The following is a 26,539-nucleotide window of genomic DNA, read 5'->3' on the forward strand; positions in this document are numbered from 1 at the left end:
AGATCGATTATGAATGCATCTTTATCGACGGAAGCTTCCCCCAATATAGTTACTTTTGACTTTCGTCTTATTTTGAGTCATAGAATCTCCCCGATTTACTTTGTAAATGAATTTCGTTACACCGCATGAACTTAAGACGTCTCAGGAGAAAATCGAATAACATTACCGGTATGTCTGGTGGGTTATTCTGACTGAAACAGGTCACGCATCCTAGTGCATGAGTTTTGGTCCACTCGTTTTTTATTTATTTAAAAAAATATATTTTACATTCACATAATTGGAGTAGAATAGTAGTTTGTTTTTTTTATTCTTCGTGCATTTTTTACCTTTTTTTATTCGTATAGGCTAAAGGAGGTATTTAAAATATAAAATTACAGTACTGTATCGGCACAATTTACTACAACTTACAATTTATTACACAGAGGTGAATACAATTGTACCATATGATGTATTCATACCTATACGTGTGTAGTGTTATCGTTTAATAAATAAATAGCATTGCTTCGCGAACTTTTTGGGAGTCAATAACCGGTCTACCGATCAAATGCAGAGAACAATGACTGTAAACAAGTGCGGAAATACGAGCCATCTAGTTGTTTTTATAAAAAATGGTGTTAAACCATAAGATTCTTCATTTTCTCGTAGATTATGAATTTCTTCTTCAGCTCTCGAATGCTCCTGGCTCCATACAACACGACTTTGTTATACTCTTCGTCTTGAATACCGTCGATTATGTATCGTATCACAGCATCAGCCTCGGTAGCTACTGGTTTTACAACCAAATTCCGACTTCAAAGCGCTCTTCAAACATTTCCAGCTTCGACCACATTTCTCGTAATTAACAAACAGCTTTGCCGAACCTCGTAAAAGTCTTTTGGCGTATATTATCATTTGAATGTCAGTCCATTCGCACATATCGGCAGTTTCTTCAAAATCGCTGATCCAAAGTTTAACGCTTCGGTTGTCATCCCCGCTGAACGTTGTCATCGACTCTTCAACATCTTCAAAACTAGGTACATATTTTACCTGTCTCCTCTTTCCGCGTGTATTACGTCCTGATCTTCCATTATCGCCGTCGTCATCGTCGTCATCGTCGTCATCAACGTTTTCTTCAAATCTGTCCCCATCGTCTTCTTCGTCGTCCTCGTCAGAATCACTTATATCTTCGTTTTCACTTTCTTCTTCTAGCGTCAAGGCAGCTTGCAAGCGTCGTCGTAATTCTTCTTCATTTCCAGTAATTCTTAATTTTCGTCTTTTCAATTCTGTTCGAAGCTCTACCAACTTCATTTTAGCAACTTCAGAATTGTCACACATATTTTTACCACTGGCACTTTTTCGTCGTGTCTTGCAGCTCATCCTTGTAAACCTCGTCGTTTCACCTTCACCCTGAACTACGTCTAAACTATCCTGCATAACGGCACCTGTCTGATTCATCCCTGGTTGAGCCCCCAAAATTGTTATTTTTTCTCTTCTCCTATCACTTCGGATCACTTGAGAAGAGATCTTTGAAGTTATTAATCCCCGTACGAGCCCCCGAATAACTGTTGTTCTCGTGCGGTATATTAAAGTATATTTAATGATATTATATATTACAATGATACAAGTATTAAACGTAGTGTTGGTGATTGGTTTCGCTTTCTATTAAGGTAGATCGACCGCGTATTAGACTAAGCTAACCGTCTTTGTGCCTTCGGCACGCGTCTTGATCGTCTTTGTTGCTTAAGTCTTACACCGGCCTTTCGTCTTGGTACGTCTTTTAATCGTTTCGTCTTATCGTCTTCGTCGTACTGCCAGTGACACACTCCCCGGACATACCCTCGTCGTCGTACTCTTGCACTCAGGACACAAACTGTCCTCAAACATTCCTTTCGTACTTTATATAGTCATATCCATTCATTCTCTTTCATTCTATTCCTCAGTCTCTCTCACTTGAGACATTCGGTCACGTTCGGCCATCCTAATCGCTCGTCTTTTCCAAGCATACCTCACTTTCTCCGAGCCGCAGGTACTCTCATTCATCCCCATGCATCCTTACACCTGGTCGTCGTACAGGACTCCCCTGTAAAGGGATCCTCGGGCCTATCGTAAAAGCTGGCGGACAGATTGGCACCAATTGTTTTGCCTCGACCCGGGTCTGTCCGCACATGCCGCCTCGTTTAGGCCCGTGGTCGAAACAGGCCCATGTGGGCTCGGAAAATCCGATACTACAATATTCGTATTGCAAAAAATATGATTCGAAGTAAAATATATTGTTTCGTTCTTTATTATTTCCACGTTCTTGGTGTCTCTTGAGCTTCAATCTTTCTTTAGGTAGATGTATCCTCGCAAGATGATAATTCGAGTAATATTTCGTCCAATAATTTCATCTGAATGAATTTTCTATATCTTTTAGCTAAGTATTTCGTCAAACAAAGAGGACTCAGAGTATAATTAATTTTATGTTTGTATGTGGTTTCTGTTTTTATGGTTTCAATATATATATATATATTTAAGTTTGTCAGACATCTTGAGTCGTATCCATGCTTACATAGTTCACGACGGAATTTGAGGAGAAACAAGCCACCTGTTTCGGGGGTGTCCATTGTCTTTCTCTTCGATCGAATTTCCTAAGAAGGAACGATGCGAATCCTAGAATCAGTCGCGTGCTTCGATCTTGCCTCATTTTCTTTGACAAAATAGTTCCTTGCTAACTTCAGTTTAATAGTCTCGAGTGTAAAAAGAACGTACGTATACCGAAGAAGATTGATGAAACTTTGATTTCTGCTCGCAACAAACTTCTCGTTGCGGTTAATACGGAACCAATCATTTGCAAACTTGGAATAATTTATTAAGATGCAAGTGTCGGCGGGAAGTGAGTAATAGCTACTTTAGAGCAACTTAATAAAAGGTAATTTCTGACTTCGCTCCATTACACGTCGAGAAATTAATCTCGAGTAAATATTAAAATAAATCGGTCAAGTTTAAGTATAATTAACTTTAATGTAAACGTTTGAAACAACTGAAATTTGATCGATACAAAATTCTCAACGCTGCGTCTCGATACGGTGGTTGTTAGTCGATTTTGGCATTTTTCCCCTTACGCTTCATACAGTAGTTTGATCATTGAAGAGCGTACCAATCAGCGATTAGTATTTTTCTAAAAAAAAAAAAAAAAATGCCTGAGTCTTGGGTTTTCCCCAGCATCCGCGTGATCGTCGGGGGACCGTGTAAATGGCCAGATGTGACCTGTTTTGCCCGATGATCACTTTGGCCACATGTTTTATTTAAGGTATCGCTTGAAAGTTTTTAGAATTTAACTGAACAAAACTATCGAAGCCATTGAAATGCATTACCTTTTTCTTCGTTAATCGTTTCGTTACTTCTATGAATTTTTATGTTATTACGCTGTAACGGTAAAAATAAATGTATAATGATATTATAGAAAACTTTTGGTGACGCACAATAATGTACGGAATTTTGTATAATAGAATTTAGCGAGACGTAAAATATGTAATTTTAATAAACGAAAAGAGATTCATCCCAAGTTTCTTTGTAAATTTCCGTATCTATGGACAAAATATCGTAATTGAACGTCGCTAATACAAATTATTAAACTAGAAATAAAACATCGAAATCTCGAGAGCAACTGTTGTTGAACAACTCATTAGTTATTCTGTTAACAATTAACAACTGCCAATTCTCCGTTTACCAATATACCCAATAGAACCTTGATAGGGCATAATAGACATTGTAACGCGTACAGCAACGTACAATATGTTTCGTGATTGTGCTCGTTTCGATTATATCGAGTGTATTGTAATGTTGTTGTATAGAAGTGACGAATCTTCGAATAACCCACAGAGTGAAGATGTTTTACAAATTGAAAAGAAAAATAAGAATTTTACATCAAATATCTATGAAATGAGGATCGTTGCAATTTTTAATCCAATCGTTTTAAATTTCGATACGAGTGTTAAAATTGTAACGAGCGTTATCAAATCGAAGCTAAACAAAACGAAAATATCGAATTGATCCCGATTCACGAGTAAGTACGTATTCAACTGGAATCCCGTGACTGGTCGAAACTCTCGTTTTTGAGCTGTATAACCTTGTTCGCGTTAAGTGTTTTCGTTACCACGTTCTGACCATGAGAGGTATATTACGTGTGAATTACTGGCATCAATTTAGGAGACGTGCTACGAGAAGATGAACGACGATGGCGGCGGGTGGGTTAAGCCGAGGACGGTACGTGCACCCTGAGAAAGTCACTGCGTATCGTGCATTTACATGCGCCACGTGGTCTAATCCAGCTGCTCCTCGGTTTACACTTGATTGAATCATAACCAACGAAGTGGTTTACACCAAGGGTGCATTTTGCCCTCGGTGCAACAAATTAGCTTCGCGGTTGTTTCCACGAAGCGACCGTATGTTATCGCCGTATGCTGTCAGCGACACGTTTCCGAGATATCACCGGTGAACTTATTATAAATGAATTTTCCTACGGGGTTTTCCATGGAGACCGAGTAATATAATTGCTCGTTGCTCGACCGAAATTCGAAACAAGCACGAATGAATGCTATTTGTCACCACTCTCGAATCCCGCTTAAGCGATTATTCTGTTTCCACTGGAACGTTTATAACAAAATAAGACGCGAAAGAAATATATTTGGTCATCCCATAAGTAATGTCGTCTTTTATCGTACTTTGAATTAACACTTGAATCGCATCTCGGCGATGTGTTTATAGAAACTTCTTTCCGTGTAGCTTAAAGAGTGCTCTCTCGACGGTCTATCGGTTGCGTTCGATGCGGTTTGATCGACATTTTTCACTTGAAAAAAAAATTTTTAAACGAGCATGTGCGAACTTCTTTGCGGCATTGCATGCTATATGAATTTACAAAAGGTAGTACAACTACGGACACGGTTGAAAACATTTGCGAAGTGTACGGTGAATATGCTTTGAATTTGAGAAAGTGACAAAGATGGTTTTCCAAATTTCGAAAAGGTGAGTTTAACCTTTCCGACGAACCGAGATCCGGTCGACCGACAGCGTTCAATCACGAGGCATTGAAAGCTTTGATCGAGTTAGAACCACAATTAACTACCGATGAAATTGCTGAGAGATTAGGCAGTAGCAGCAGTACTGTCCATAGACACTTAATACAATTGGGAAAAGTATCGAAACTGGGAAAATCGATCAGATTATTACTGGTGACGAAAAGTGGGTCTTATAGTGCAATCCCAAACGAAAACGTCAATGGCTATCACCTGGTCAATCATCTTTACAGTGTTCAAAATCTTTACAGGACTTCATCCCCGAAAAGTTTTGTCGCGCGGGTAGTGGGATATTAGAGGAATTATTCATTTTGAGCTTTTCAAGCAAAATCGGACCGTAACGGCTGAGATTTACAGCCAAGAACTTGAACGTCCTCGAGCTATAGTGGAAGCTTTAGTCCAGCGTTAGTGGAAAAACGACCATCGTTAGTGAATCGCAAAGGTGTTCAATTCCACTACGATAACGTTAGGCCACACACAGCAAGGATAACGGTAGAAAAAATTAAAAATTTCAATTGGGAATTTCTCCCATACCCATTACACTCTCCGGATCTTGCCCCAAGCGATTACCATCTATTCCGGTCGATGCAACATTTTTTAAGTGGAAAAAATGTCAACAATAGCGAGGATGGAAAATCAGCACTAAATGAGTATTTTGATTCAAAATCCCAGAAGTTTTTCGAAAATGGAATAAGAAAATTGACCGATAGATAGGAAAACTTCCTCGAAACTGATGGTCAATATATCGATGATTGAAAATAAATGTAAGTATTAATTTTTTTCACCGAAAGTCACCGTCAAAAAACGAGATTACTTATAAGATGACCCAATATGTAAAAAGTGTACTTAAACAAATTTCATAAATACGATATTAGAAATTGATTACGTTTAAAACGAACACTTTCATAATCTAACTGCGTTCTAAAATTTCAACAAAATTTATAATCTTGAATTTTTACAGTAATTTTGTTCATATTCGCGAGAAGAATCGTTCGTCTTTCTGTACAAAAGATTACCAATTTTATTCGTAACTTTTCATTGTCTGTACAAAACAAAAATTTTATTTTACGCTTTAACAAGGAATTACAATAATGGAATCCAATAATAGAATATAAATTCTACGATATCTAAATTAAAAAACGCGCCCCACCTCACCACAACCGATTTTTCTTTTGTAATTTCATAAATTCGCAGCGTTCTACAATCAATCCCCGTTTTCCTTTCCACTGACAGTATCAACATTCCTATAAACCATTCCGCGATGTGGCAGTCGCATCACGAAGTTCAGCCATGAATCAAAATTGTTCTGTCCAGAATTACTGTTCTGGAATAACTACTGTAGCGTACCGAGTCCGAAGAAGTCTCGAAGGAAAACGATTCTCCACGAATTTCCTGTTAATCTAGCCTAACGATCGTGGCGTACAGTTGCTGCGAACTTTACAGCATAAATCGCTAAATTTTATTTCATTGGTCGTGGTTTACAGAAACTCTAATCGATCGTCGAAATACATCAAACTTCTTACGTTTCCACAAAAATCTTGCTTCGAACACCGTTTCGGTATTTATCATTGGTATTAATTACCGTCTGCTCGGTAATGTATAAGTTGCGTGCACAAGCAACGAGTATTTCAATTATCCTAGACAGAATTTTGAATTATTTCGTGGCTCGTGCTTATTCGGTTCAAATAATTGTTTCCCTCTCTACGGTACAAAATTTTTACAACGATGCTGGTGTTTGCGTGCTTGCTGCGAATTAGGGAATTATTACTATCATAAAGTTACTCGGTTGATGCGTGAACTTAGGTATTTTTGTGTAATTTAGTTACTTTGGTTGAGATGTTGCCGAAGGTAGTATCTTTTCCGTGGAATTTTTCGTTATTCCGCATTTTGAAACTAAAAGCAACTTTGTTTCTTCTTCGATCTTAATTTAAGCACAGCATTATTTTAAGTTGTAAAATTTGACGTCTTAGGTATAATTGCAGCTGGGTACAATTTTAGAAAATTTCATATTATTATTCACTGAAAGCTTCTACTAACAATAAGAAGAAGACGGTGAATGATTTTTTAACGGTGGAAAAGCTTTTCTTTTCAGTTTGTCTCAGGGCGAAGGAAAAATTGCTGAAAACTTACCAGTGAATGTATTTTTTCTATCAAAAGTAAATGAACGTAAATTAAATGGAAACATTGTCTTGCATAATAATAATCCAATAGTGTGGAGAGTAACTACAACTTTTTTAAACATAAAATGAAAAAATATCTATCAATCATTTATATCAATATACGTTTTGAAATGATCTCTATTTGTAAGTACGATAATAATTTCTAAAATAAATACAGAATTTAAGAGCCGGTATACTAAGCTCCACAAATGATAAAGTAGTAAGACCAAATATTAGGTCCACTTAGAAATAATTAGTATAATAAAAGTAATGAAAATCAAAGTCAACAGTACAATTCAGTTTATTTGACAAGTTCTCTTGCACCTTGTAAGCATTTTTATGATCTTCAATGTTTCGTACAATGTACGATCCGGAACTTTATTTATAATTATCGCAATCTTCACCAATTATGATGTTTATCGTTTAATAATTTTTTTAAAGGACCGTATTACATGAAATCTTTCGTTGTCCTGAAAGTTTCAACTTAAACTTGAACTTTTGTTACTGCATAATATTAGCTGCATATACTCTCTCTCTCTCTCTCTCTCTCTCTCTCTCTCTCTCTCTCTCTCTCTCTCTCTCTCTCTCTCTCTCTCTCTCTTCTTTCACACCATGCTATTACCTTGTCTATAACAAACATGTACCACAGCTACAAGGTCGGATCATAAGTTATTCAAATTTTTAGTTATTTTTTAGTTATTTAGTGTGTTGAAAAAATGTCACCGATTTAATTTTCAATTCGTCGCTATTTTTGCATCGATAACTGTTTTCAGGTAGCTTTTGAAATACACGCACATAATGTTATTCATTATGGAAATATTGGCAACCATTATAAATGTATTCATTTATTACAAATACATCACACGACTTTTCAGTTCTGAGACTTAAGAAGTTTTTCTGTCAAATTGTTGATGCTCGTATGATCGAATACTAACAACTACTACTCTTCTTCTATTTGCATATACAGAGTGGTACATCGATGTGTAATGTTATTATCCAATATATTTTGCGTATAATAATTTTACATAATATGAAAAATACTTGAAACAACATTTAAGAATTACATAAGAAACGAATGGTATTCGAAATATACATTAAAACTATTTTATTCATTTAGGTACAACATGATACATCATTTTTCTCTTTTTTTATGTAACTCCTTTTCAGTACCTAACGTTTGTTTTAGTATTCGTATTTATTTTCATAAATAAATTTATGAATTTTCATTATAATTAAATATTAATGATATTGATTTACATTATTATTTTGAGTATGCATATGTATAAGTAATGTAACGAATATTTAATAAACCGAAAACGTGAATTTCTCTGTAGAATTCGCTTACTGATTCGATGTAATAAGTTTTTTTTATAATGCATTCGTTTCTTGAACTTGAAATGTTCCTTAAACCAATATTATAAAATGTATAAACACTATGAATGTGACTATTATTTGCCGCGCAACGCCAATTTTACAAATTAATTATTTACTCTTGACTAGCACATTAATCCAATTTATAGTAATGATCGTTCTATGTACCTGTGTATTTTTTATACAGAGGTAAACAGATATTTTGATATTTTGATATTTTCAAATAATATAAAATGAATTTAATTTTTTCAAAATTTTCTACAACCCTTCGAGGGAGAATTTGTATAAAACTGGTACGAAGTATCTTCGTTTACATAAATATAGTTTGTACAAATTACACTTCTCCCGATAAAATTTCATTGTGTTTGCATATTAAAATTCAATTGCAAACGTTTACTTACGTTTCATTGATGCGCATTCGGAACTATTCCAAGCAGTTTTCAGGATCCCTTTGCGATTCGACTCGTCGATCGGAATTAAATACCTTCTTTTTTTTTTCAAAAAGAATTGCACGACGATGGAAACACTCGTATTGAAATTCAGAAATCTTTCGTTTCGCGGTTGAAGTGTTCTTTAAATTTCAATTCGTGGACCTCGACATCGACAGTGGTTAGCCCGCGGGAAATCGTAAAGCAATATTTTTCCGAGGTTCGACGAATGAAATCGGGATTTGCGAAACGTCGTTCTGTTTGCCGAGGACAAATCAACGAACACACTTCCCGGGGTTATCTTCAGAAAGACAGTCCGACGTAGTTATTAAAAGTCAATAAAGAGCGCGAACGATCATCTCCATTCGCTACTTTCTATTTTCGCAGACTGGCTGCATAAAAAAAAAAAAAATTGAGTTCTCGTTAATCGGGATTTAGGGACGAGCTTAAGGACCATAAAGCGCATTTGCCGCACTGATGTGAAAGCTTTCGCCTTCCAGGATGACCGATGGCTCCTTTCTGGAAACCTTCTGTCCATTCTTCTGCGATGGATTACGCCCATTATCCTTCCAATTATTTTCCCAACGAAATATTGTCCCAAAAATTGAGTACACTCCGTAAATCGATTTTTGCTAAATCGCTCGACCCTTTGGGTAAGTAAATAACGATCAGGGGAAGCGGTTGAAGAATTTGGGGACTTGTACTCTGTATAAGTGACTATTAATTATGGGATTAAACACCTTGCAAGTATTGCAAGAGGAAAGAAATGTAAAATGTTTTCCAATATGAGCGATAGAACTTTGAAGCGAAATAAAATGTAAACCATGAAAGATAATCTGGTGTTTGTTCTACTTTAAAGTATATATGATAACATTGTATCGTATATGAAGCGTAAAATCGTTTAATGATCGTCGTGTTTGCATTTGGTGGAGTATCAGGTATTAACTTAGTATTTTATTAGTAAAATAATAAGTACGAATTCATTCATATATTTATAGAATATAAATATTTAGAACCAATGGCATCGAGTTGTTCCACTAAACTACGAATTACAAGTTCTGTTGGTCGACTATGTGCGCGAAACGATGTTGAAATTGAACAAGAATTTCGATAATAAATTTTAATCGTTTCAACACTTTGAGCAGTTCTGATTTTGAACCATTAACCAGTAGAAATGTTACATGACTTTGATAATTTAATAATGAACATGGCGACTCTAACAATTCAATCTCGCTCTTACTGAAAAACTGTACAGTATCGTACTACGCGTAAGTAAAATGTGTCTTATGAAGGGTGACTATAAGAAGATCTTTCTTCTTCGCAGAATGCACTCGCTGTAAAAAGTATGCCGACACGATTAGAGAATGTGTCTATTGAACGTGCACCAATATAATCGCATAGTTTTTGTTTTTAAAGAAATGCAAAATCTCTTATAGGATCTTGCAGAGAAGGAGGAGATTTTTGAACAAATTTTTACGATGCTCTTAACAAAAAATAACACGATGTATATATCGATATAAAACAGTAATAAAGACGACAAAATGTCATACGTACATACATGCAAAATCTATTATGGACCGAAACAGAACGCTATAATTACTCACATTTTATTATTAATTGTCAATGTATATACAATATCGGTACTAAATAAAGATACTTACCACCGATAATAAATTCAGAATAAAAAATCGTGGACTCCTTCCCTTTGTAAATATCTGGAAATTGACTTTACAATGTCCTCAAGTATTTGTTTGAAAATAGGAGTAAAAGCAGGAAAGTAAAATATTTCAAGTTTCACCTCTTAATAATTGTGTCTTTGCAGCGAAAAGAAAGACACGTCTTACTTTCGGTTGCTCTAAAAGCATACAGATTTTCATCATAATCGACGTTACAATTTGTAGATTTTCATTCTAAGTTAACAATAATTTGACCGATTAATTCCGTCGATTCTCACCCAACTCTACTTTCCTTCTATTGTCTCTCCTTACCCGTTTTGTTAGCTATTAATTTGCATTTTTATCGAAATTTCACATCTTTACTATGTTAAAGTAAAGTAAAGTAAACTAATACTATGTGTTACTTTGTTATTGAGCAAAGACCTTGAACTTTTAAAAATAAATTTGAATGTGCAACATTGGGATTTGCAAGTTGACACTCTTTCGATGCAAGACTAGTCATATGTTGGACGACAATATTAAGGTGCGATTTTCGAGTCGACTTCGACCCTTTTGCGCATAAAGGTTAGCTCCGCTGAACGCCAACTGTTACTCTGTAATTTGCTAGCGAACGCCAACCCTTTTTATGTAATGCTAGCCTCAGCTTGGCGCCAATTGTAACATTACGATTTCCGTCTCGACGTCGATTTTTCTAAGCAAGTCTGACTGACGGTCGAAAAAGTGGATTTGGAACGACTCGCAACATTCGCTAAGAATCCTACCGTTTGACTACCTAGTGTCTCTATGATAAATAAATCTGAAAGCTTTTATGCAATTTACCGATCGAACGTCCCAACGTCTCACGAGTCTAAAAGCACTTCAATGGAGTATTTAGATTATTAGAATTAAAAAAACCAGTTTATTTGGCCGATCGAAGGTAATGGTTTATTTACAACCATTTACTCCAATTTACTCCAAGATTGTCTACTTAGGCTATCGACGGAATTGGTTATTTGTTGTAAGATATTGGATTTATTACATAAACGTGCTTTTTTCTACCTTTATTATATTAGTTTTGTTATACATGTTTGTTCAGGAATGTATCCGATTATCATGATTGCTAATATCATCTCGAGGTTTCTTAAATTATATAATACTTTGCACGATGAGTATAGAAAATATGGTACAGTGCATAAAATGTGCATTGTTATGAGTTTATGGAAATTGTAGAGTACGAAAAAAATGCACAATTTATTACTGTCCCAACTATGAATTATAATATGAATATAGTTATCAAATAATTATTAACATGTGTTGGATTTTTACTGTTCATTCATATATGTATTGGACAAATGATTCCTCATTTGAATGATAAAAGTAGTAAATTTTGTAAGTTTCGGATAGAGTGGCAGGATTTAGGGAACCGGTTATTTAAGTCATACTTTTTACACTATGTTATAAAAAAGTTTGTAACCATCCCGATTAATTTGTTCTTTGTAAAATGTTTAATACGTAAAAATAATAGTCTCAAAAATGAAGCTACAATTTCCAATATTAATTTATGCGAAAAATTATTACTAAATTGAAAACATAACATAAAATATCATAAGTGCTACATTTTAGTTACTCTCCTCTGAATTGCCGTTAATGGGACACAACGGTGTACCGTTTATCTGATTGAATTTTGTACGAGAATTTCGTAATTTAATTTAAAAAATTGCGTTACAATTGCCTCGTTACCTACACAAACGATTTCCGGTTAGTACATTACGGTATTTATATCCTTTATAGGAGGAACGAAAAATACCAATTTATTGTTTAAAATCGATAGCCCACCTGCAAGTAGGTCAAATTATCGAGCAACTCGAGCCCTTGTTGAAAATACGCATAAAGGGAGATGAAGTTATGAAATGCCCGTGATCGCAGTGTCCAAAGGATTTTTAATTAAAACGGAGACAACACGGGAAAATTGTTGGGCAAACACGACGAAAATAACCGTAAAGTTCGTATAAGGGCGAAAGAGAAAGAAGGAGCATGTAGAAAGGAAAACGACTCCCTGTGCAAATGAAAGTCACGTTTTCCATTTTATACCAATTGTAAGCTCACAGTACACGTCTGCATTGTATATGTTTGTTCGCTGTTGTACGCTAGACAGTTTCGCTTGCTTTGGCAATTCTATTATCTACGAATGAAAAGAGAATATCGTAAAAAACACAATTTGATGTTCGAATCTATTACGTGTTACGGAGAAAGCAAATAGAAGGATAAAGTTAGGCGGGTGTGCTATTTACTTTATCAAATTTTAATAACATTAGCGTGTCGAACTGAGCTCCAACCAATTACATCGAAATGCGATAGAGAAATTATTATCGTGTATCGTATTATTAATGTTTCGTTGCAATTTTACGAGCAAGTGAAATTCCTTCTTTAATACAGGTACGTGACTTGTAAAAATATTACGTCGTAAATTAGCATATTTCTATCCGTTCTGCTCACCCTTTTATATTCCTTGAAATTTCGTTGGAAATAAAATGTCTGCGTTTGTCTAATTTTCTCGATTTTCACCGGTGTATTTCCTTCAAAATTCGTTTACATTTCGATAATTGAAATTTACTCGATATTTCAGTTTATAAATATTCCGTGCAACTTTCGTGTTTATCTAGAATAGTCGATGCAATACAATGTCGTATAGAATCCATTCGGTTCGGAACGCAGCATCGAATATATTTGGAAAATTATTTCTCGCGACAGCCTGCGTATTTATACAGTAACGTCACTTTGTTATTTCCCCGATATCTTTCGAAAGTTGGTAACCGTGTATCGGTTAGGTAGATGTCAATATAGGTGGTTTCTCGCGTTTAAGAATACACGTAACGCGGTTATCGTTCGAACGCGAATAACGTGGTCTTAGCTACAAGCCGGAGTACAAGAGTTCGGGGACAAGTGTCGTCGAACGAAGTTTCGGGCTCGTCCCTTTGTAGGATCGTCGTAGAAGTTTCCGATCGAAGAACGTCAATCGACTTGAGTTGTCGCGCGGAAACTTTCCGAAACTTCCACGGGAGAAAAAGCTGCGACCACTTGATGCCCGTACCAAAGTGGTTACACACTTTCAGGAAGCTATTATCGAAGAGTCGACGGCATCGTCGAACGCTTCCAAATCCGAAACCGCGACACGTTTTCCCTTTCCCCGTGAGTAGCTCTTCAATGTTCTCTTCGTGTAAAATTATTTTCGAAGCAGCCGGTTTGCTGCACAGCCGATTGTGCTTCGGGGACAGAGTTTTACCGGGATTTATTCTTTTCCCAGTCCGGGCTCGAGTATCGTTCACGTTAAAACACTTAAAGCGCTCGAATCTTCGATAAAGACGTCTTTTTAGAATTTTGCGCGTTTCAACAGCGACGAGTTTCCTATGTATTCTGAGTTCCGATTTGTCGATACGTTCCAAAAGTTAACGAAATGGTACGCGAACAATGCGCACGTAGAGACCCACGCCTTCTAACGAAAATTTTATAGACAAACGAGTCGATGTATTATATTTCGCAACCTTGCGTTAAATCGTGAAATGAAAAATTGAATTGAAACGTTTGAAAGAACGTTTGAAATTCTCTCGAAACGACAATTTTGGAAACGGTTCACACAAAATATCGAAAATAACTGTATCGATGTTTCTTTGAAATTTTTGTACAAATTATCCGACTCGTTGGAAGCAGAATTTTGCCATCGAGGTCGAAAAGGACGAACAAATTCGAAGACTATTAATCCTTTGCACTCGAGAAGCAACTCTCAATCGTCGCCCAATTTAGTCTAGTATTTCTAGATGTTAAAATATCGTGTTTCGATAAAATATAATATTCACACGAAATATTGACATAAAAGAGTAACATTGCGAAGTAACCGAATGATTTATTTTTGCTTTTGGTATAAAATATTTCATCGGGGTGTTCCAGTTTCTTGTAGTAGAAAAACCTCGAGTGCGAAGAATTAATGTATAATCGAAATATCGAAATTTCTAAAATAAACTAACGATTAAATTTCTTTTTCTCGACATGGTGGATACCCGAGATTAAAAACATCGAGCTATTTGTATTATTAAACGGTTGAACTTCGCCAAAGTGAGCAATAAAAATATTTCGATTCGCATTTACAAGATACCCTCCTCGATTTCATATTTCTGCGACAATTCCACTCCTTTCGATTTTACGTAGTTATTTTCTTAAAGGCGCGCTTCGTGTTTTCCATCAAGAAATGCGTATCGCGTCGTTGTTTTTTTTTTTTGCCGACGAAGTGTGCAGGTGACGCGTGCACATTTTCGTAGGGAGACGACTGAGATGAAAGTGAAGGCTGCTACGCGCTCGCAAGGGGGTTATATACCCTTAACAAGCGTAATTGGAGCAGGTGGTCGGCCGTGGCTGCGGTTTCCTTGTATAGATGACTACCAAAAGGTATTCCACCCCCTGTTCTACCGGCTGAACCGCCCTTGTCGATTCGCCCCACTTTACACAACTGCGATCTTTTACTGCTCAACGAATCAAACCGCTGCGATTTCGACTACCAAAATTGAGAATCGTCGTTGTTTCGGGTTTACATTATTGATCGCTAGTTTTGTATCACCTCGTAGCGAATCGAAAACGTATTCTTTCATGAAAAGTCAATAATGCTTGCGAAGCTTAACGATTCTGTTCTATATTCTGCAACGAATATTTTGCATTGCTATTTACAATACAGACTAGTTTAGAAATTAAGAAAACGTTGATAGAATTGAATAAACTGTTCCTCGACTTCCTGTATCGAAGAAAAAATTAAAGAACGTCTTGTTCGTTGCATATTTAAACTACATTTTCTTCGTCGTAAAGTATCGCGACGTATTCGTCTTTGTTAATTTTAATTTTAATTTCTAACCTCTGGATGCATTTGCGTATTACTGCGTAATAGATAAACAAAAACTGAGTCTTTAATAGAAGTATTTATACGATCGCTGAATGATAATTATAGATATTTACGGTGTTACAGTTTCAAATGTAACAACGAAGGACTGAGCTCAATCTTAGTCCAATATTTTGCCATTTATTTGTTTCTTTTTTCATGGAATCAATCCCTGTTCCATGCATTGCCAATACGAAAATTTCAATAACGGATCCCTGTGAACAGGCTTTGTATTATTGAAGCATTCGGTGTAGCGTTGGGTGAATCTGCTTTGATCGCAGTACAGAAGGGAAATGAATGTCCAGAGGGAATTGAACTTTGTTAATAAATGGAAACTGTTCGATACAATACAAGACCTCTTTACTTTACGTTGGAAATGTTTGTTGTAAGTAATACGTACTGTGTGTAGTAAGTAAATAATACGAAATGTGTGTAGCGTGTATATAATGCATCCATCGAAAGCAATTTTTCAATTACTTCCCTACAATTCCATCGTTTCTACTGAAACAAAATTTGAAATTCAAACGCGAGAAATTGGCTGGTTTTTTTTTTTCAATTTTTTCGACTCTATTGAAAGAAAATTTTCAAAATTTATATCAATTTGTACCAGTGGTGAAAAATAATAGAATTATTTTTTGGGTTATGCGAGCAATTTTTGCCGATAAACAAATTTGTCTATACGTTTCGAACAATGGAATAAAATTATAACTGAAAGAATACTATATTAAATAATAGAAGGAAAAGGCCTATAACCGTAGCACCATTACTATTAGCAAATCGCATTAAATTATCTTGTACCCTATTGTTAACATAAATTCTTAATTCCGACTAGTAACAAATTCCTAATGCTTTGTTAATTTTAATTTTTACATTTTACATTTGTCAGCTTCATTGGTTCTTATTTTATTTTTTCGGTCGGATTCATCTTCATTAAGCATGTCGTAATGGCATTAAAATATTTATATTACGCACTTCTTCGAAAAAATAATAATTTATAGTAACAAACACAACGTAGTATACTTTTACTTTTTCTGATCTCTCTTTACACTGACACATAAAAGTATTTCAATATTCTACAGTATAATTGTAATGACTTCTTCTTAGTTATTCAGTGTTAGCTGTAAGAAATCAATTTATTTTTGAAGTTAACCTTTTCGCTGCTGAATTAATCAGTGGTAGGAAAAGTTGAATTAATTTCTCAATTTATTTTTCGATATTTATAATTAAATATCGAAATAGATGTAAAAATTAAATAAGGAAGTAGAAAATTGTACAAAAAGCTAAAAAGTTTATATACACTTGTATATAGTTTTGTAGTTAGTGTTTCTATTAAACCGAGCATTTAGAATGACCATGAATGTACTCCAGTGCAATAGTTAATAGATTAAAAAGTTCAGTAGACCGACTCATCTCTAATTGTAAAATCTAATATCAGTGCGTCATCAGACTCCTGATAAAGTTGGCTACAATGTTGACGAATCGTTGCACCACTCGCTCTGTTAAATTCCCATAAATAACATTCTTATTCGCAAACACCATTATATTTATTAATCTGTAAGAAACAGGTGTAAAACACAATTTAAAGGTACAATAATTCAGAGTTCAACATTTAACAACAAGTACACGGTGTTATTACAGTTATTATAGTGCAAAGTTTTTACAGTTCAAGAATTCAATATTCTTTGCAATATATTTCGCGTTCGTATTTTCTACGTGCGTGTATTTTTCAAAAAATCAGTATAGCCGATTGATAATTCTAAAGTATTCTTCAGTTTGACTACGTAGTCAGTCTTTTTATGTTTCAAAAATATCGCGTATACTAATAATAAACACTTGATATAATTTCTCCCATACACATCTCTTAAACGGTAGAAGTTTAAACAAAATTTTATTGGATAATATTAAATGATATTGAATGATACATGATCCGGTGTATATGTCTTCTTCGAGAGTGGAGACATTTCGAAAATGTCAAGATTTCTTTAAATGAAACTATACATTTTTTATGTATTGCTAGATGCAACTATTTATTATGTATAGAAAAATATTAGAGTACTTAAATATTAAATATTAGAGCCTGAAAATTGATCATTTTAAAGGGGATTTGAATTGATTGAATAAACAAATCGTGTTGAAACTAAACATTTTTTAACTTTGTAATAATGAAAAAATACTATTTTATTTCATTTTTTGATAATGAAACTGTGGTTTGGCGTGGATAGAACTGCTTCGAAATACACGAATTTTGAATACACGCGCGCAAAATATGCGTGTAGAAAATATGCAAACTTTGAATTACATCGAAATTTCTAAGCACATTGAACTCCTGGACGGTACGGACTTAATGCCGCCAGAACTATATTGTGAACATGTTGTTAAATATCGTACTCTGAATTATACTAGTTTAATATTATTGAGTTCGCGAAAAAGAATATTATTTACTAAATAATCAGTTTCGAACTTGTAGAAACTCAACCCAAACTGTTGAGTATGGAGACGTATCCGGTCGAATGATCAAAACGTTGATCATAAAGACAACCGACTTATGTCCACGTCTTCCGTTTACGTCAAATTGATGTAGTAAAGGCAATCTTTAAATAACGAAATAACGATGTGAATCGTTTCTAATTCTTGTTATTACTAATATGTTGTTCGTGATGTGGAATTGGGATAAGTTACATTGTTCGCAAAGTGTAAAATGCGATCTGATATGTTTGGAGTGTAGGTAATTATGTTCTATGTAAAACAAGATAATGCTAAACTTAACGTTTGCTATTGTACTGTGGTGGTGAAAATGGTCGTCGACGATTGCTTTTCAATTTTCGCCGGAAATCAGTCATATTGATTTTCACATACACATATTGTGAAAACGTAGTAGAAGAGGACAACTCTAATTTCTTTCATTCGCGTCTTGGGATTCTCAGATGATGAATTCTCGGGGTAACAAATAAACTAAACATCGTAATAACGACCAGCGCACGCTTGGTTTTTGATCGTCTAGGAAACTCGAATGTTTCTGTTTTTTCAGACAATGGAGAAATCGAAAGGGCCTTTAAGGTCATTGTCTGCTCGGTTTCACGGTTCAAGGAACGAACGGTCGATCGTAAATTATCGACCGTCGTTTACTTGACCACGAGTAGCTTTCGTTTAAGCCTTAGCATATCAAGGTGGAATGATCAATGTTTTTTACCAAAGGGGGTCCTCAATACTCCATAGCTTTTTCAGTGTCGTATTAGTTATTATTATAGTATTTTTGTTCTAATATCGATCCTATTAATCGTGACAGACCTATTAACCCTCGAAAGGTGGATGACGAAACAGTCTTGTGCAAAGCGGACGTCGGGTCAGTTGTGACCCGTAGCAAATCTTTTCTAACACGCTCTTCAAAATTAACTTTTATACAGAAATTTGAGTAGTTTTATTCATTTGTTGGCTATATCTAGTTAAAACAGAAGAATTTGGAAAGGAAAATAAAGATCCGAATTACGTTCGATTTACAATTATTATAAGTAACGAAAGAATGGATGACAATGCCGTTGCAGAGCTATTATCACTTTCATCATCGTATGAAGAAATAAAAAAGGAGACTAACAGCGATGTGATAAAGGAAAAAGTTCTTCTTTCATGAAGTATTTATTTTTCTCAAAAATGACTAATAAATCAACTAAAAGTAAAACAAAAAGTGCTTGGAATATGCCAGCGGCGATATCATCTGCCGAATATTGTACGTATTTGCAGGATAAGGAAGACAAGAAGCATGGAAAAAAAGCTACGAAAACAGGAAGAAAGAAAGAAAAAGTGATCGACGATAAATGTACGAAAAAGAAAATAATTGAAAAGAAAATAGTTGAAGGCAATGACAAAGTGTTATACCAAAAGCTGATACCAAAGAGAAATGCAGAATGTGCATTAACGATTTACATATAATGATGCAGAAGATGACAGTGAAAAAAATCTAGAATGCGACGAAATTTATCCATCAAAATTGGTAATAATATACATAGAAAGATTGCAAGCTATATATATCCAACAATTATAGAATGGCATTGAAAAAACATACATTGGTAAAGGTTAAGGGAGTTCATCACCGTTAAGTATTTAAATATGGATAATGTTTGAAAACATTTTTATACGTAATTATGAAATGAAAAGTTAAAATTTGTTCAGCTGATGGTATTGCTATTATTAACTTCATTTTCCCATTTTTTTAAAGTAAAAATATTACAAAATAGTGGAGTTATACAGTATTTCTGAAATCTGTTCTGCATGAAATGAAAAATTCATGTTGATTCGTAAACTACTACCTATCGTTTCAAATGTAGCATAGGATTTTTCAAAATTTCAATAATCTTAAAAATGGCAGCAATTTGAAAAGAATTTTCTTTACTGTAAAATATCAACTTTAAATGTTTCAATAAAATTAAACAATTGAGATATTAAAAAAGTTCTTAGTTACACTTTAGAATACTTTGTGGAGAATATTTTGTACAAAGTTTGAAGAAAATCGTCCAAAAAGTTTACACACAGAGATTACTGACCTGTCCACACTATTTTTGACCCTATTCAAGTTGCATTTGTACTTCATAGTACACCGCAAACGTCACGAAGAGTTTCAATTGTAATCGACGAGATTACGTTTTATTTCAAGAAACGAAAAATTTCCTCGAAATGATATCTCCATTCTAACAGCTCCGCGAAGCCATTCTGCACGATACGGGCCATCCGTATATTCTTCGCTATAACTTCGTTGGAAGTTCGAATTTTGATCAATCGTTTCGGCACATTGTTCTATATATTTGAAACTATAGGAAAATTGAAAACAAAAGTAAATTGTCGAGGTTGTGTATCTCTTTAACGCAAATGACACTAATCTACCGACTTCGTGTCGATTCGTGTGTCAACGTAAACTATAGATGAAAATACGTTCCGGAAGTGATTAGACTCATTTGCATTCGCGTTCTTCGCGGACAAACTTTCCCTTCGAACAACAGGGTGCTGTTCGATACATTCCGCAATCGAAAAGTCTCCCGGAAGTGTGGCTGCTCGTGGCACGGTCGAATTGCCACGCACGGTACGTTCTCCCAGATGGTATCCCCTCACTGATGGTATACCTGTCCGAAAGGTTCGAGCGCAACGGGTTGAGGAAACTCCTTAACGCCGTCGAGACAAAAGCAATCAGAGTCGGCTGTCCAGAGAAACTCGAGACGCCTGGCATCGTCCGTCGTTGACTCCAGGCCCGATTCAGGAGCGTAACCCGCAGTTTCCCTCTCGTGGCACTCTTACCGACGAAAGGGAGCTCGTGCCTCTAGACACCGGAGCTCGATAATGTCTCGTAAAGTGAGTGGGTAATTTGATTGCACCCTAAGATACCGGAACAGGAAGTTGATGTAGTTTCGGAGGAGTTCCTCTACTCTATCATGCCTACCTCCCCTGTCGTCCTTCCTCTCAGCCTCTCACTCTTTCGGAGCTATCAGTCACCGTTAACTTTAAATCAACCCTTCCGTGCTAATAAACCGCGCCTCTTAAAAATCGATGAATTTCCGAAGAGGCAAGATCACACGAGGCTTGCGTCACTGAAAATAATTATATTACGTCGGAGACGGAGGCCAGTTCCGGCGATTTCCTTTTCTTCGCTTTCAGCGGTGTTGCAACGCGGGTAAATAATGGAATCGGTCGTGGTAATAATCACGATCGATTTACCAACGAACCGTTTTCAGGTTTACCGCTGCTTCTTCGAGAAATTAATATCGTTGAAGATAGTTGAAAGTAGAACTTGGTGGAATATTTTTAACAATATTTTTCTATTGCTCTGTTACGTATCAATTGATCATCGACTATGTTACAATTGTATTTTGGCTTTTCAGAGCAATACGAAAATAATATTTTATCGACGTTTCAGCGGCTTTTTTAGATTCTCAAAAATATATGTATCGTGCACACTATGAATCTATGGGACATTTTTAGAAATTACTTGTACTTGTAAATTGGTTGATCTAATGTAGTTATTTAAATAATGGTGATAGAATTTTGTTAGGCCCTTTTTTCTAAACACTACTTGTACATAGTTATTCCAATCATGGCGATAGAATTTTTGAACTCCTAGAAATATAAATATTGTAGAGATTATGTATCTTTCTACATAGATCATATTCGCAATTTGCTTTTATGATTCCTATAGATATTTTTATATCGAAGACAAATCGAAGAAGCTTTGGAATAAAAACATTTAAATACACAGTTTATGTGAGTGTTGGTATCGTGCATGGGAGTGAGGATGAATTTGACAAGTGAGGGTCCTTTGTCTTGTATAGTATTATATAGTCTATGGTGTGAATGTAGGAGAAAGTCTTGTCAGAGGAAACAGTCGAGAGTTGGAAGAGTCGAGTGTAAGGAAGCGAGAGAGGAAGTACATAATAACAATATAAGAGAAAAGTCAAAGAAAAAAGACAGAACTCGAGTGTAAGGCGTGGCTGCGTTAATCATTTTTATGTTCGTTCTGTGCTCAAATATAATTCTGTGATTGTTAAGAAATTGTATTTGTCCCATTCTACCTGGAGTTTAAACGTTGCTTGTAACTGACTAATTCTATTATCATTATTAGAATTTCTAACAAGAACTTTACCGTTGAATTATTAATATTATTGATAAAATTTGCTACGTCACTTTAAACGTAATACGTTCAAGATCTTTGATGTTTCATAGACCTATTCATAGATGTCGTCGTTTGTGTCGCTTTGTACCATTCAAACCGCGAAGTTGTCAGGGTGTGCTAATAATAAATTCTCAAATAAGATCATTGTGCACATTTAATATTACCATTTTTATAACAAAATTTACACGAATATTACTTGGTATGTTGTTGAAAATATTAAAATTGATTGAAAAAAATATTTGGCTCATGGGGGGATCGAACCCACGACCTTCGCGTTATTAGCACGACGCTCTAACCAACTGAGCTAATGAGCCAGACGTACTCGATACTTCTTTTTAAACGTAGTTATACGTACCATTGAAAATTGATCAATATATTAGATGTAAAAATATGTGGTGTCATTACCTATATCGTATCTATATTATTGAAGAGAATGGATGTTTGAGATATTTTTATTGTATACTTGATTATAACAAACTAAACTAAACATATTTTCACAATTGAAGTGTATTAATTATAATAAAACTACGCATCTGGGTGTGCGATTGCATGACTAAGAGTTTCTAGCACATAACTCATTAGTGTATTCTTAATTGGTTGATCGGCCGTTTCTGTTTGCGCACGCCCTAATTATATTCTATATTTTACTCTAAATTTTAGAGTTTTCATTTGGTGGATGTTACATGCCGGTGATGGATATATCTGTACCTTAATTAATTGGTACTTATGTTTCATGGACGTGATAGATTTGGTGTGTTTAGAAACGCTAGATTGTCTTCTATCAAATATTATTCTGGAATTTTTGGAAATCGGTTTACGAAATAATTATTAAAATTTCGCATCATCAAAGCTCTAGCATAAGAAGTGTGTTACTACTCGAGAATCCCAGGTTAGAATGATTTTCAGATGATAAACTAAAACCGAGGTGTGGCAGTTATCTTGCCTGCATATTTTGTGATGAAACAACAGGACAGGATCAATTTATAATTTATAATTTTTTTTTATCATAGGCAATCCATTAATATACAATCTTCCTCACAACTATTACATACTTGGTTATTTAAAAACTGTTTCAACGACCGAAACAGATAATCTGCTGTCACTAGATTGGGAAAACATGGCAGGTGGTTTTTCCAACCCAAGTTATGAAATCTTTTTTAGTCACGATTACTGCATGCGATCGATCATTGTCACGATGGGGCGCAATCCCTTTTCTGTTAACGAATGCAGGTTTTTTACCCTTTAGCGTGGTGCTTAATTTGTCGAGTTGTTGATAACGCCTTTCAGAATTAACGGTTTTATCTTTTTCCGAGAATTTATGAATTACCAGGCGTCTTGTACCCTACCTTACCTTAGACTGTACCACTGTTGGTATTGATATTTTTCGTTCTTAATTTATTTTTTATTTTTTATATATTACTGTACAATAGTATCTATTTTGCACCCTATTAATCTATATATTTAAAAACAATTTGATATTATAACAAATAAAAAGAGATAAACGAATTCTTATTCGGAATTAAAATTTCTTTGTAAAAATTCATGCGGAAACTAAAACTTTTAAATACATTCCCACATAAAACTCTTCTGAATTATTTTATGGTAGTTTTCAACACCTTTAGTAATAGCAAGGGATGACAAACTCAGAATATTCTTTTACTAATAAGTTTGGCGTTTATGACAAAAGGGGAACTTTTAATTTGAACTTTTTAAAAGAATTTTTTGTTCTGTTTCCGTGTACAGAAAATGCAAATGGTATTTAATTGGTTCAACTATTTTAGTAATTATAATTTATTGAACAGAAGTTAGCCCTATTTGAAAAGTCTTTCGAAATATGTTTAAATTCCACTAGTGACTGTACTATATTTAAATTTCAGCAAAATCCAAAATGTAGTTCCAAAAAATGTCCGATTTAGGATGAAACTTAAAAAAAGCATTATGGAGTAAACATATACAGTGCATTATTCGGTTCCACAGTTTTATTTTAATTTAATTCAACCTGTAGCGTGATACTCGAAGAGAAATGTGAAAGTTGGATTATCTCGTCAACCGTGCTTCCCGAAAAACAAATTAATGTTATCGGGATTGTTAGAAATATAAATGATGAAATTGTATTGATTGTATATATGTATTTGACCGCAGTTGACTATCGAAGTGTATATAGAGTAGTTCTTATTTGTATACAGAATGATTGAACAAATAACGATCACGTAAGGTATGTTAGAAACTGGAATATATGTTGATTGAATGTTGGTAGGGAATACTTTTCACGTAATGTTTGATTTTTTGTCTATACTCGCTATTTATATGGGTTTGATTCGTGTTCCTATTGGTTAATTCTGCGTAGAAGAAGGGAAGCTTAGAGTAAGAAATTTTCCTTCTCGATGTTAATCTGGAGTTCTTGGAAAAGGCTATTAATAAAACTTCAAAGTTTAGAAAAAGATTGCCTTGCAAATGTTTGCAATTGTCCGAAAACCCTAGGTTACCGTCGACCGTAATGATGATTCCCAAAATGATAGTTTGGGAAATTAAAAATTGTTATTTGTATTTTTTATCTTTTATTCAACGACTTTCACAATAATAAGAAAAAATGTATATGTTCAAGTACATGAAAGCGACATAAAATAAAGAAAACAAGTTGAAAGGGTAAGGTTAGACACAATTCTAGGCTATAACACATTAGGATAATAGAATAAGATCAAAACATTTTTAATTCACACATTAGGATAATAGAATAAAATCAAAACTAAAATCATAATTACTCGAATTCTTATACTTGTAAATTCCGCTTAGTATCTCATATCTTCGAACTGGAAAGATTCATCAAACACTGAATGTTTGAGAATTCCAGATCATTTTGGATACAAAAGCCTGTTGTGATTTCTATAGACGTAAAGTGTCCAGAGGAGAAACGGTCATAGACGATTGCCAATCGAAATTAAGATTTTAGCATTGTATATTAAAGTTTAGAGAGAATTATCAAACAGTAGTATAATAAGAGGAAAAAAGGGTATAATCCAGATAAAGTTTAGGATTCAGAGAACAATCAATGTCAAATTCCTTCGATGAAAGTATGATCCAACTGGAGTCTGATCCAAAAAGTCCAACTGGAAAATATTTAATGATAAAAGCTTATTGTAGAGACTCGTATCGGCTGTTTTATGGTGTACCCACGTGCTTTGGGTACCTATCTGCCAAAGAGGCTTGAATGGCCACGGAGTGGACCTGTCACTGGCAATTAGAAAATGTAATTTTGTACAGCTCGAAGCACATGGTAGGTACTTATCATTGCTTTGTCGTAAAACGTTTGATCTTTAGTTTTAAGACGGTCTCTGAGCACGTTTGGGGACGCGAGGTCCTAGCGTAGTATCGTTGAGGAATTTTCCAGATGTTAGGAATTTACAGACCGGGTTTGTGCACTTTGGGCACCCTGTCAGCGTCGTGGCGGACCTTTGGTTAGCCCTGGTGATAACCTGGGCCCGTCGTGATTCATTATTTGCTGGTTGCCTTCTATCCTCAATTTGGGAGCGTATGAAGGACCGAGGTGACGTCGTCAATGACTCGCAGTCGATTAATTGATATATTCGATTCGATTTACATTAGTTGGTACACGATTCGGATCGAATCGAATTAGTTGATATATACTTATTATATTGCTGCGAAAAGAAGTTATTTACATCGACTCTCCATCCGTAGTCCATTGTCTCTCCTGCTATTGCAAGCATGAATCGCCATTGGCTGAATACGACAACAAAGACCAACGGCGGCAATCCCAAGTTTGAGCGAAAAAAAGTTCCCAAAAAAGCATCAAGTATATATAAACAGAATAATTTGTTTACGGCTTAGGTATTATCGCTGATTTGATACGTTGCTCGTAATGAAAAAATAATACAATTTAATATGCGTAATAATCATTGATATTTGGAAAATTATTTATAGCGAAAAGAGCTAAATTGTATTCATTAAAAATAATATTTATCCGCTTATACTAATTTTGCAATCGATGTAAAATGAAATAAGATATTTAATAATCGTCAAACGCTGCTAGCAAGATCAGTTGATCTATTAATGAGATGATACAATAATCGCATAGTGGTTCAATGTAAAGGTTATGCCCGTTTCAATTTTAGTATGACACGTTTTTGTGTAAATTATAATTATATAGAATTTATCTAGGTAGAAACGAGGATAAGCGGAATTATATTAGTTTTATTAAATACAAATTACTTCTTCTCGCTAAAATAATTTTCAAAATAATAATGATTATTACAAATATAAAATTAAACTCATTTTTTCATTACGAAAAACTTATCCAATCGG

General features: G+C 34.8%; 1 protein-coding gene and 1 non-coding gene across 2 annotated transcripts in view; one reads left to right on the forward strand and one right to left on the reverse strand.

Annotated features, from left to right (window-relative positions):
* LOC143152172 (uncharacterized) overlaps nt 1-26,539 on the forward strand; it is a 450,848-nt gene that overhangs the window by 160,396 nt on the left and 263,913 nt on the right. The gene's annotated exons all lie outside the window — the stretch shown is intronic.
* On the reverse strand, nt 22,460-22,533 carry Trnai-aau (transfer RNA isoleucine (anticodon AAU)). Its single transcript has one exon. It is a non-coding gene; the product is annotated as a tRNA-Ile (tRNA).

The sequence above is a fragment of the Ptiloglossa arizonensis genome, chromosome 10 (genome assembly GCF_051014685.1).
Source record: "Ptiloglossa arizonensis isolate GNS036 chromosome 10, iyPtiAriz1_principal, whole genome shotgun sequence".
Taxonomy (NCBI): Eukaryota; Metazoa; Arthropoda; class Insecta; order Hymenoptera; family Colletidae; genus Ptiloglossa; species Ptiloglossa arizonensis.